Source organism: Marmota marmota, unplaced genomic scaffold (assembly GCF_001458135.2).
Source record: "Marmota marmota marmota unplaced genomic scaffold, marMar, whole genome shotgun sequence".
NCBI classification, from domain to species: domain Eukaryota; kingdom Metazoa; phylum Chordata; class Mammalia; order Rodentia; family Sciuridae; genus Marmota; species Marmota marmota.
Window position 1 is genome coordinate 6,976,620 of NW_025999894.1, and position 9,644 is coordinate 6,986,263.

Consider the following 9,644-nt stretch of genomic DNA (forward strand, 5'->3'; position numbering starts at 1 on the left):
GAGGCCAAAGGAGGAGGCTGTGCTGACAGAGCGAGGACAGGAGGCTGCTTAGCTGCTTTGAATATGTGAGATAAGGCATACGGGGTTGAGAAGGTGAGGCTCAGAGAGGTTAGTAACTTAGCTCAGGATACATAGCCTATCAGGGGTAGAGCTGGGATTCAAAGCCAGGCAGTGAGGCCTAGACCTAGAGGGCTCATGCTCTGAGTTACTCTGAGCTTCATTCGCTGGTTCATTCATTCTTTCCTTTTCAGAACCAAATGTCCAGTAGCAGGGCTGTGGCTGGGTCGCCAGTTCCCGTATGGCTGTGGCCTTTGCAGTCCTGTGGAGTCCTCCCCGTGGGGCCCCTCTCCTTCCTGAGGAGGGCTTTGGTGATCTGGGGTCAGAGACCACTCCTTGGATTAGAACCCACAGCTGACTTCCACATGTCCCCATGCTGTTTGCTGCTGGGACCCCCCCTTCTCTACCTGCAGCCTCCTCCCTCTTTGTCAGGTCTCTGTGCATCTACTGACTCAGAGCTCTGGTGCAGGTGGGCAGGAAAAAGCAGGGGTGTGGTTGGCTCAGGCAAGGGCAGGCTTCCCTGGAACTGGGGATTGAACCCAGGGCACTCTTCCACCAGTCCTTTCTAATTTTATTTTGAGCCAGGGTCTTTCCAGGTTGCTCAGGTTGACCTTGAACTTGCGCTTCTCCTGCCTCCGTCTCCCTGGGATCCTCCTGCTTTGGTCTCCGGGTTGGCGGGGCTTCCCCACTGCTCTGGGGAAGGCACAGTATTTTTAAGAAGGTCCCCAAAGGATTCCAATGTTCACCTGGCTTGAGCCCCTCGCAGCGTCTGTGTGATCGAACGTGGTCAGCTGAAGCGCAAGGACAGAAAGGATTTTGTCCGAACCCCAGCTCCCTCGGCTGGCCTGGTCCGAGGCTGGCACTCTCCCGTTTCCTCCTGTCTCTGCTGTCACCCTCTCCACCTCCCCCTCAACGGCCAACCTGCCTCAGGTCCTCTTCCTGTGGACCCAGAGCCTCACCGGTGTCCAAGGCCTATGGCTGGGGAGTCTGGGAGAGTCAATGCCACGTGCTTGGACTCTGCAGAAGCCTGTCCACCTGTCAAGAGGGGCAGCTGCCAGCAGGAAAGCCGGCAGTTCTGGCAGTGACCAGCAGGTGGAGACAGGGTGGCTTATGGCTGGTGGGCCAGCGCTGCTCTGTTGGCCGCAGAACCTCTGCTTCCACGTGGGGTCTCACTGCCTCTATGTAGCCTCTGGTTCTGGCCATCGTGGGGTTAGGACCAGGAGAGAGGGACCTGGCCGCACACTGTCCTGCACCTCCCTGCTCCCAGGCTATGTGTGGTCTTGGATCCGCCCAGCTCTACTCTGTCTACACCCTGCTCACTCCCCTCCCTCCCACCATGAGTCCTTAGGCCTGTCCCCTGGGGGCCAATCAGACAGGGGCCAGACATCAGGGATGGGCCGGGCTAGAGCCAGGAGGGAGCCAGGGTTCCAGAGCCAGGCAGGCAGGCAGGAGTTGGAGTCTGAGAGGTCTGGGGCCAGACAGGAATGAGGTGGGCACCCTGGAGTCCCCTCCAGGCCAGCCCTGCCCAGGAGGTGTGACCTGCAAAGCACACACGTACTACAGACTCCTGGGAACGTCCAGCAGGAGCTGAGCTGTGGCGTCGAGGTGGTCGGGTGTGTGTAGGAGGAAGCTGCCCACCTTCCTGAGGACTCAGCAGGTGGGTCATCGCCAGAGTCAGAAACTCACATGTCCAAACTCAAGGTCAACGTGCCCCCTGAAGTCAAATATCAGTGGGCTATGAACTGACCTCTCACTGTCCGTGCTGCCCTCTCCTTGACCAGCGCGGGGGCCGGAGCTGACAGGAACCTTTTTGCACTTGTCCAGGGTCATTCTAGGAGGAGGAAGGAGGAGGAGCAGGGGTGGTGGTGGTGGCCTGGGAGGCCCCGGGAGGCAGCCACTTCCTGCGAGTCTCTCCCCCTGGGTAAGCATGGCCCCAACTGCCCAGCACCCTCTTCTCCAAGTGCCCCTGGGTCAGCAACTGCAGCACCCTCCTCCTGCCCCCCACTGCCTTCTCCCAGCCACTGTCCCCTGCCCTGTGTGGTCACTCCCTAGGGAGCCACAGCACGGTGACTGGAGGTGTTTCACAGGACAGGTGTGGGCTCTTCCAGGCACTGGAGGAGCAGGGAAGGTGTGTGTGCTGGCGGGCGGCCAGCCAGCAGTAAAAACATCCCCAGGGGCTACGCGGCTGGTTCCCGTTGCTGATCTCCTGTTGTCCCTGTGCTGGGGACAGAGCCCAAGTGCTCCACCTCTGAGCTACACCCCAGCATTCCCCCTGTTTCTTAAAAACTTTGATACAGGTCTTGCTGAGACCGGCGTTCCTCCAGCCTCAGCCTCCTGAGTGGCGGGGATTACAGGTGCACCAAGCACCGCTGCCCACCTCCTTTTAAGTGTCCCAATAACCTAGGAAGTGGGCAGAGCGAGTGGCAGTGTCCCCTTCTGCAATGAGAAAACTGAGCGAGGACACACCTGCCACTCAGGCTCCGACCTTCCCAGCTATGGAGGCCCATTGCCATAGGCAGGGGACCTCCCTGCTGTCAGGCGCCTCTCACCCACCTCCTGCCCCTGGTCACCTGTGGAGGGGTCCCTGGCAAGTGCCTGTGACTCAGAGGGTCACTAGGGCAGTGCTGGGAGAGGCTCCTCTCAGGTCCTGCCGTCTCCGTGTCCCTGGGGACGTGTGTGTCTGGATCAGCAGCCCCTGTTGCCCTTGCCCCCTCCTCCTCCTGAGTGGCTTGAGCCTGTATTTTATTGAGGTACAACGTGACATAAGTGCAAGGCAGGATCCTTTGACACACCCCTCCCTTCTCCCTGCTGGGCAGTTTGGCAAGAGCTTGAGGGAAGCCTTTTGTCCCTGTGCCCGATTCTTGTCCCCCCACCCTGGGCCGTGCAGTGGCTCTGGGCCCCTCTGCCCAATTCCTGGGTGAGCTGAGGCTGCAGGGCCTTGTGGTCCTTGTTTTCCTAAAGTCCTGCAGTCTTTCCTGGAGAAGGAGGGCGTGCAGGGCACCCAGGTGATCAAACACGTAAATGAGCACTGCAGGGGACAGGGGTGTGGGAGGTGGCCCTGAGGCAGGAATGTCTCCTGAGAAGGTGGTGTGCGAGCCCTGGGAGAGTGGCCGGGACACGGGGAGGCTGGAGATGACGTGGAAGAGCCCCCACCCCACCCCGTTCCCTCCCACTTCCACTGAGCATGTCCCCAACTCTGCAGTGTCACATGGGGAAGCCAGAGCCCTCTCCCTCCAGGGGAGCCAGGTCCCAGGTGCTGCTCCTTCCTGAGCCGGCCCAGGGAGCCCAGGCTGAGCTCTGCAGCGAGGGTCGAGGGTCCTGGGCCTCTGGCTGCTTGTAGCTTCCTCTTCCTTTCTGTCCACCCTGACCACAGCACCCCCAGGACAAGAGGGGGACATGTCATGGCCACCATGACTAGCAGGTGTGGACTGTGCCCAGGGACTGAGGGGATGCACTGGAACCCGGGTTTAAGGTGGCTGGGCTCTTCAAGGCTGTGTTGCTGAAAGCTCGGTCCTTGTCCCCGATGCCGATTCAATAATAAGGACACAGTTTTGAGAAAAAAAGAAGATTTATTGCTTTGCAAGCAAAGGAGAAACACAGGGGACTCCTGTCCCAAAGGCTGTGGTTCCTCCCATCAGCAGGAACAGGGGGCTTTTAAAGAGGTGGCTCAAAGGCTCCGTTGCACTTGTCAACTTGGGAGACAGTCATTTCTGAGGTCTTCTGGTGCCATCCCACAGTCTGGGTTACTTTATTCCTATGGAGGGTGTGCACTCAAGGACAGATAAGTCTACCTAGGAGGGAGAAGGAGGGTGATCCTGTTTCCCTTGAGATTAGGGAGGAGCAGAGAGGAAGGGAAAGAAGCATGTCCCTTTTAACGATACACGGCAGTGGCAAGGGCTGTATTCAAGGGCTAAAGGACACCATGGTTACATTTCCTCACTGTCAATTTCTACATTCCATTTGTGTGGAGAAATGGGCGACAACATTTCCAAATCACTCCCTGCTGAAGGGAGGCGAAGTTGGGGAGTGACCCAAAGTCCTTGTTCTCCATCAGGTGGGGTGTGGACAGGTAAGGACACTCAGCCTCAGAGCAGTCAGAGGTCCACAGTGGCAGATGGCCGTGAAGGGACGAGGCGTGCAGAGGGCAGGGATCATGTAGAGCTTCAGGGCCCAGAGGGGGTCCCATGGTTGTCTAGGCCCTGGCTGACTTAGAGGGCTGGGGCCAAATGTCCAGGGCTGCTTTCCCTTGGTCCTTTTATTTCCTTGACTTCGGTCTCCAAGTTTTTGGTTTTAAACACCCAACTTAAAACCAGTTCTGCCAATCGTAAAGAGGGAGTAACAGGTTATAACTTCAATATCTATAATTTCACAGACACACCTTTCATTTCATTGGGATGAGTATTAGTACAGGAAGTCAGCATTACATACTATCCTGTAGGTGAAGGTTTATTACCTCCAATTAAACCAGGTTGGTGTTTTTTTTTGTTTTTTTTTTTTTTTTTTTGAAACAGAACCTCTGCAAAACACTAACAGGCAACAGTTATAAAGTTTACAAGGAAAACACAAAATGAAATAAACAGAGCAAAAATATATTCAGTTTGTGTAAGAGCTATGAACCAAGAAAAACGACTTTTATGATCTTGAACCTTCACTTAGTTATATATTATAATCCCTGTTGGAGATCACAGTAATCCTTACATCAAAAGTCAATCTTTTGAACACAACTTTAAATGAGCTGAAGTGTGGCTTATTTTGGAGCCATTTCGACATGCAGTAAGGTAGGAGGCAGAGCCTTATCCCAGGCAAGGGGGGCTCTTCACAAATAACACAACACAACATTTCATGGGAAACAAGAATCAAGGAAAGTCTAAGAGAGCTTTTAACTTTCTTTTTGTGGAAAAAAGTGGCAGAATGCCTCCATGTTTTACAATGTCACCTTTAAGCAGATCAGGATCTCCTTATCATCTTCCAAAAAATGCATTTAAATTCCAATTCCAATGTGAAAAGCAGCACAAAATTGTATATATAACATTGACCACAGGTCACTCTTGCCCGCATCCGGTGCAGGCGACGGAATTGGGGTTCCTCTTCACAGAGTGGGCTGGTTGCGAAATAAAGGCTAAAAAAGAAGAAGAAGGCGGCAGAAAAACCACAGGACACAGAAAACAAATTTTAAAAAGCGGGGGTGGCTATAGGAAATATTAAGTATTTTATGCTTTCCCTTTCTTTTCTTTTTGCAGCACTGGGAATAAAACCCAGGCCTCCAATAGGCTAACCTTTAACTTTATCAGGAGGATATCCCTAGCCTCTGTTCTGTTTTTTTTTTTTTTTTTTTTTTTGAGTTAAAAAGATTTTATTGATTTGGGTTTTGTGTGTGTGTGTGTGTGTGTGTGTGTGTGTGTGGTGCTGGGGATTGAACACAGGGCCTTGTGCATGTAAGGCAAGTACTCTACAACTGAGCTTTATCCCCAGCCCTGGATTTTTTTTAATACCTTTATTTTATTTATTTATTTTTATGTGGTGCTGAGGCTTGAACCCAGCGCCTTCTATGTGCTAGGCGAATGCTCTACCGCTGAGCCACAACCCCAGCCGCCCCCCACCTCCCCCGGATTTGTTTTTTAATGACACAATTTAGTACCCAATAGCATTTTAGAAATCTACTTAAGGTAGTTTTATAGTGCCTCAAAAAAAAAAAAAGCGGGGGCGGGAGGGCTCGCGGATCTTAAGGATGGAGCTTCCACACTAGAAAGAGAGGATGGAGACTGCGCTTGCTTTATTTATATGGGGAACCTCAAAGGTTTTCCATGGAATGTTCTGTGCCAAATAAGTTAGCAGGTGGGCTGTCCAGTTCCCAGTGGGTTAAGCCCAACTCCAAAGCTAAGGAGTGAAGACAGAGATCTCATGCTTTGGTCAGTCTGATGTGCACGGGAGAGCCAGGAGAGTTCCTGAGGAAAAACCCTAAGTCTCATGGCTGGGTTCCGAATGAAGACACCCCTCAAGTAGCTCACGGGTGGCTCCCCACAGGTTACTTTATCCAGCTGTAAAACATCAAATGACATGAATAAATACCAACCAAATTCGTTATTTCTATGCAAATCTGAGACTTGCTACAGATAATTTTAGTTTGGAGAACACCAATTTGGCAAAGTGCACTCCTAAGCTTTATATTTAATTAAGTTTAACTTTTAAAGTACAACTGAGAATCCATAGTGTCAGATAACAATAATCACAGGTCTACACGGGTTAGCAAAAATCACAGGATAACTTTAAATCTCTCATATATTTAGGAAACGGTGTTAATGATCAGAAATTGACTTAGTCAAGCAAAAATTATAAGACAGGTCTTCAAATAACAGTGTAGCCCTTCTATGTCAGATACAATGTATAAAAGAGAGCACTTACTGTTGTCTTGCCTGTAAACTTACATAAACTTTCATTTTATAAACACTTTCTTTCAAATTGTTTTAGCTGTAGATGGACACAATACCTTTATTTACTTTTTACTTCATTTACTTTTTATTTATTTACTGTTATGTGGAGCTGAGGATTAAACCCAATGCCCTCACATGTGGTAGGTAAGTGCTCTGCCACTGAGCTACAACCCCAGCTAGACAAGGCTTAGACAGACATAGTTCTCAGATGCATACATATACCTAGTCACATATATTTGGGGTGTCAACTATACTGTTGTAAGCTAAATATTGGTTGTTTGTTTAACCAGTTACAAAGTAATCATTTAAGGCTTTAAAACAGGTACAAACTCTAATTCCTTTAAGACTTAGTTTCCCCAAGTAATAAAACCTAATAAATCCAAGAAAATTATCTCAATAGATAAGAGCAGATCCATGTTTCAGACTTTGCTTCATATCAGCACATGAAAGTTCGAACAATTTTGACTGTGCTAATTGTAGCCAATTTAATCACAAACTTTGAGATTTACCTTCCACAAACCTTCTGTGACTTAGTTAAACATCCACAACTTCTCTATACCCTTAGTTTTTTTTTATTCTGTTGCATCTTGGACTTTAGCCCAAGTATATTACTTTTTTAATAATTTTTTTCAGTTATAGTTGGACATAATACCTTTATTTTATTTATTTATTTTTATGTGGTGCTGAGGATCGAACCCAGCGCCTTACAAGTGCTAGGCAAGCACTCTACCGCAAAGCCACAACCCCAGCCCCCCAAGAATAGGACTTTACCAGGCAAAATACTTTCCCATCCAGAAGCATTTCTTTTACCTTCCAATTTTCCGTACCAAAATATATTTCCATACCTATAACTTTCTTTTATCTTTTCTAGTTTTAGATCCTTTCTTAAATTCATATTCTCAAACAGTCCTTAGGAATGTTATCTGTGCATTTTAATTTAAATCCAAGAAAATTGTCTCAAAATTATCACAAATATCATCCCAGGAGAGGGTTGGACTATGCCTTCATCTTTTTTCTCTCCAGGGTTTGAGGCTGACCTGTCTCCCTTGTCATTATTACAGTGCCATCAACTTGAAGTCAGTTCCCCACTGTCAATTGTACCCAGGGGCTCCTTTGGGGCCTTTCTCTTATACTGGGCCTGTCAATACATCAGTTCCTTCAGGTTTCCTTGAGATCCCTTTGCGAGGGCTGCCTAGGAAACACAGGTGGGCCTTAGTTTCTGTCTCCCTTTTCTGGGTGCAGCTATTTATTCTGCCAGCGTCCCCAGGCATTTAGGTGGAAGGGATGCTATCATAGCAAGCATTGCTTTGTCCCAGTGATGAATATCTCCTGGCCAAGTCGGGTGTCCTGTCAGGTCTTAAAAGGGGAGACTATTCCTGTCCCCAGGTCATAAAGGACAGTGCTGGAACCTACTGCCACCTCCCTTGTGGCCAGCAGCCTCCACCCCCCAGGGGCAAAAGGGGCTGGAAGGCAGGGCACAGGCCAGTTCTCTGGCCATTTGTCTCCCACCCAGGGAGCTTTTCTGGGATTTCCCCCCACCCAGTTCAGGGCTGGTGTCCTTGACCCCCACCGAGATGACCTGCGGCTGCTGGGGCCAGGCTGAGGAACAGTGCTGGGGGGGCCAGCGCTAGCTTCAGACCCCTCATCCTGCAACTGCATAAACCCCTACCTATAGGAACTCTTTCATATGCTTTAACCCTGACAGCCCAACTTCAACGTCAAGAGAAGCCATTTAAAGGCCAGGTTGTGTTCCAGCAAACCCTCTTTCTCTTAGACAGGCTTATCCCCATCGGTGGCCCATGCAGCCCAGATCTCTCTGCTCAAGAGGCTCCCAGTTAGATCAATGCAGCAAGGCCTGGGTCTTAGAGGGCCAGTAACAGAAGAGAGAGAGAGAGAGAGAGAGAGAGAGAGAGAGAGAGAGACGCCCTCAAACCATGGCTGACAAATGGGAACCTTTAAATTGACCAGCTAGGATCTCCCCCAAGAGACTACCCACAGGGTCAGTGCAGTACTGGCCATGTCTTAACGAAACAGACAACCAGAGGGATCCCCAAGTCCAAGACCAACAAACAAATGAGAACCTGGAACAGATGAGAAGGGAGTCCCTATCCCTAGGTTCTCGAGTCCTGCGTAACTGTGACTCCTACACCAGTGGTACCACAGAGGTCCCCAGAAAGAGGGACCAGGTGTGTGGAATCCAGGGTCTCAGCGTGCACAGCGGGGAGCTTACCAAGTGGCCAAAGTTGTCACGAGTTTCTAAAGTTCAGTTTCCTTTTTCTCAAAGTGGACCAGGATGGAGCACCCTGTACCGTTCAGGGAGAGAGGGCGGGAGTTCCCTGAAGCCAAAGGAGCTTCAGCAGCTGCTGGGACGGTCCCCCAGTCCCTCCCTTGACTTTCGAGAACAGCTCCTAGGTTCTACCCAAAGCCGACTCGCCTCCTTCCTCTCCTGCCTCCCAAGAAGTTCACCAGGACCACGAATCCTCAGCATGGAAGTGGGGTTCCTCAGGGAGCCAGGGCTGCCCAAGAAAGCTGGAGTGGGGGCTGCTCTTGGGTCCCATCTGGGGTGCCAAAATGTTGCTGAAAGCTCAGCCTTTGTCTCTGATGCCAATCCAATAAAGAGGATTCAGTTTTGAGAAAAAGGTTTATTGCTTTGCTAGCAAAAGAAAAACACAGGGGACTCCTGTCCCAAAGAGGTGGTTCTGCCCATCAGCAGGAACAGGGGGCTTCTAGAGAGGTGGCTCAAAGTCCATCCCCTGTTCTCTGTCTGGAGTTGTCAATCACTTGTTAACTTGGGAGACAGTCATTTCTGAGATCTTCTGGTGCCATCCCCAAAGTCTGGATTACTTGTTCCTGTGGTGGGTTTGTACTCAAGAGAGAAGTCTCTAGGATGGGAAAGAAAGGCAACCCTGTTTCCCCTGAGACTGGGGAGGGGGAGAGATTAGGGAGGAGCAGAGAGAGAAAGAGGAACAGAAAGAAACAAGTCCATTTTAAAAATAAGTCGCAGTGGCAGAGCAGCAGGGGCTATATCAAAGCCCGAAGTGCACCTGTTACAGGTCCCCCAGGCCAGGCCTGACTCCCACGTGGTCTCTGCCTCCTTTTCTGGTCTGGTCTGCAGTCTAGGTCTAGGGTTGAGCCAGGGCCCTGCTGTGCTGGGCA

At 50.5% G+C, this 9,644-nt stretch overlaps 1 long non-coding RNA gene across 1 annotated transcript; it reads right to left on the reverse strand.

Annotated features, from left to right (window-relative positions):
• Positions 1–5,813: 5,813 nt before the first annotated feature.
• LOC125613953 lies at positions 5,814–9,633 on the reverse strand. Its single transcript, XR_007344575.1, has 2 exons — positions 8,719–9,633; positions 5,814–6,095 (listed from the first exon to the last, which is right to left on the reverse strand). It is a non-coding gene; the product is annotated as an uncharacterized LOC125613953 (long non-coding RNA).
• Between the last annotated feature and the right edge of the window lie 11 nt (positions 9,634–9,644).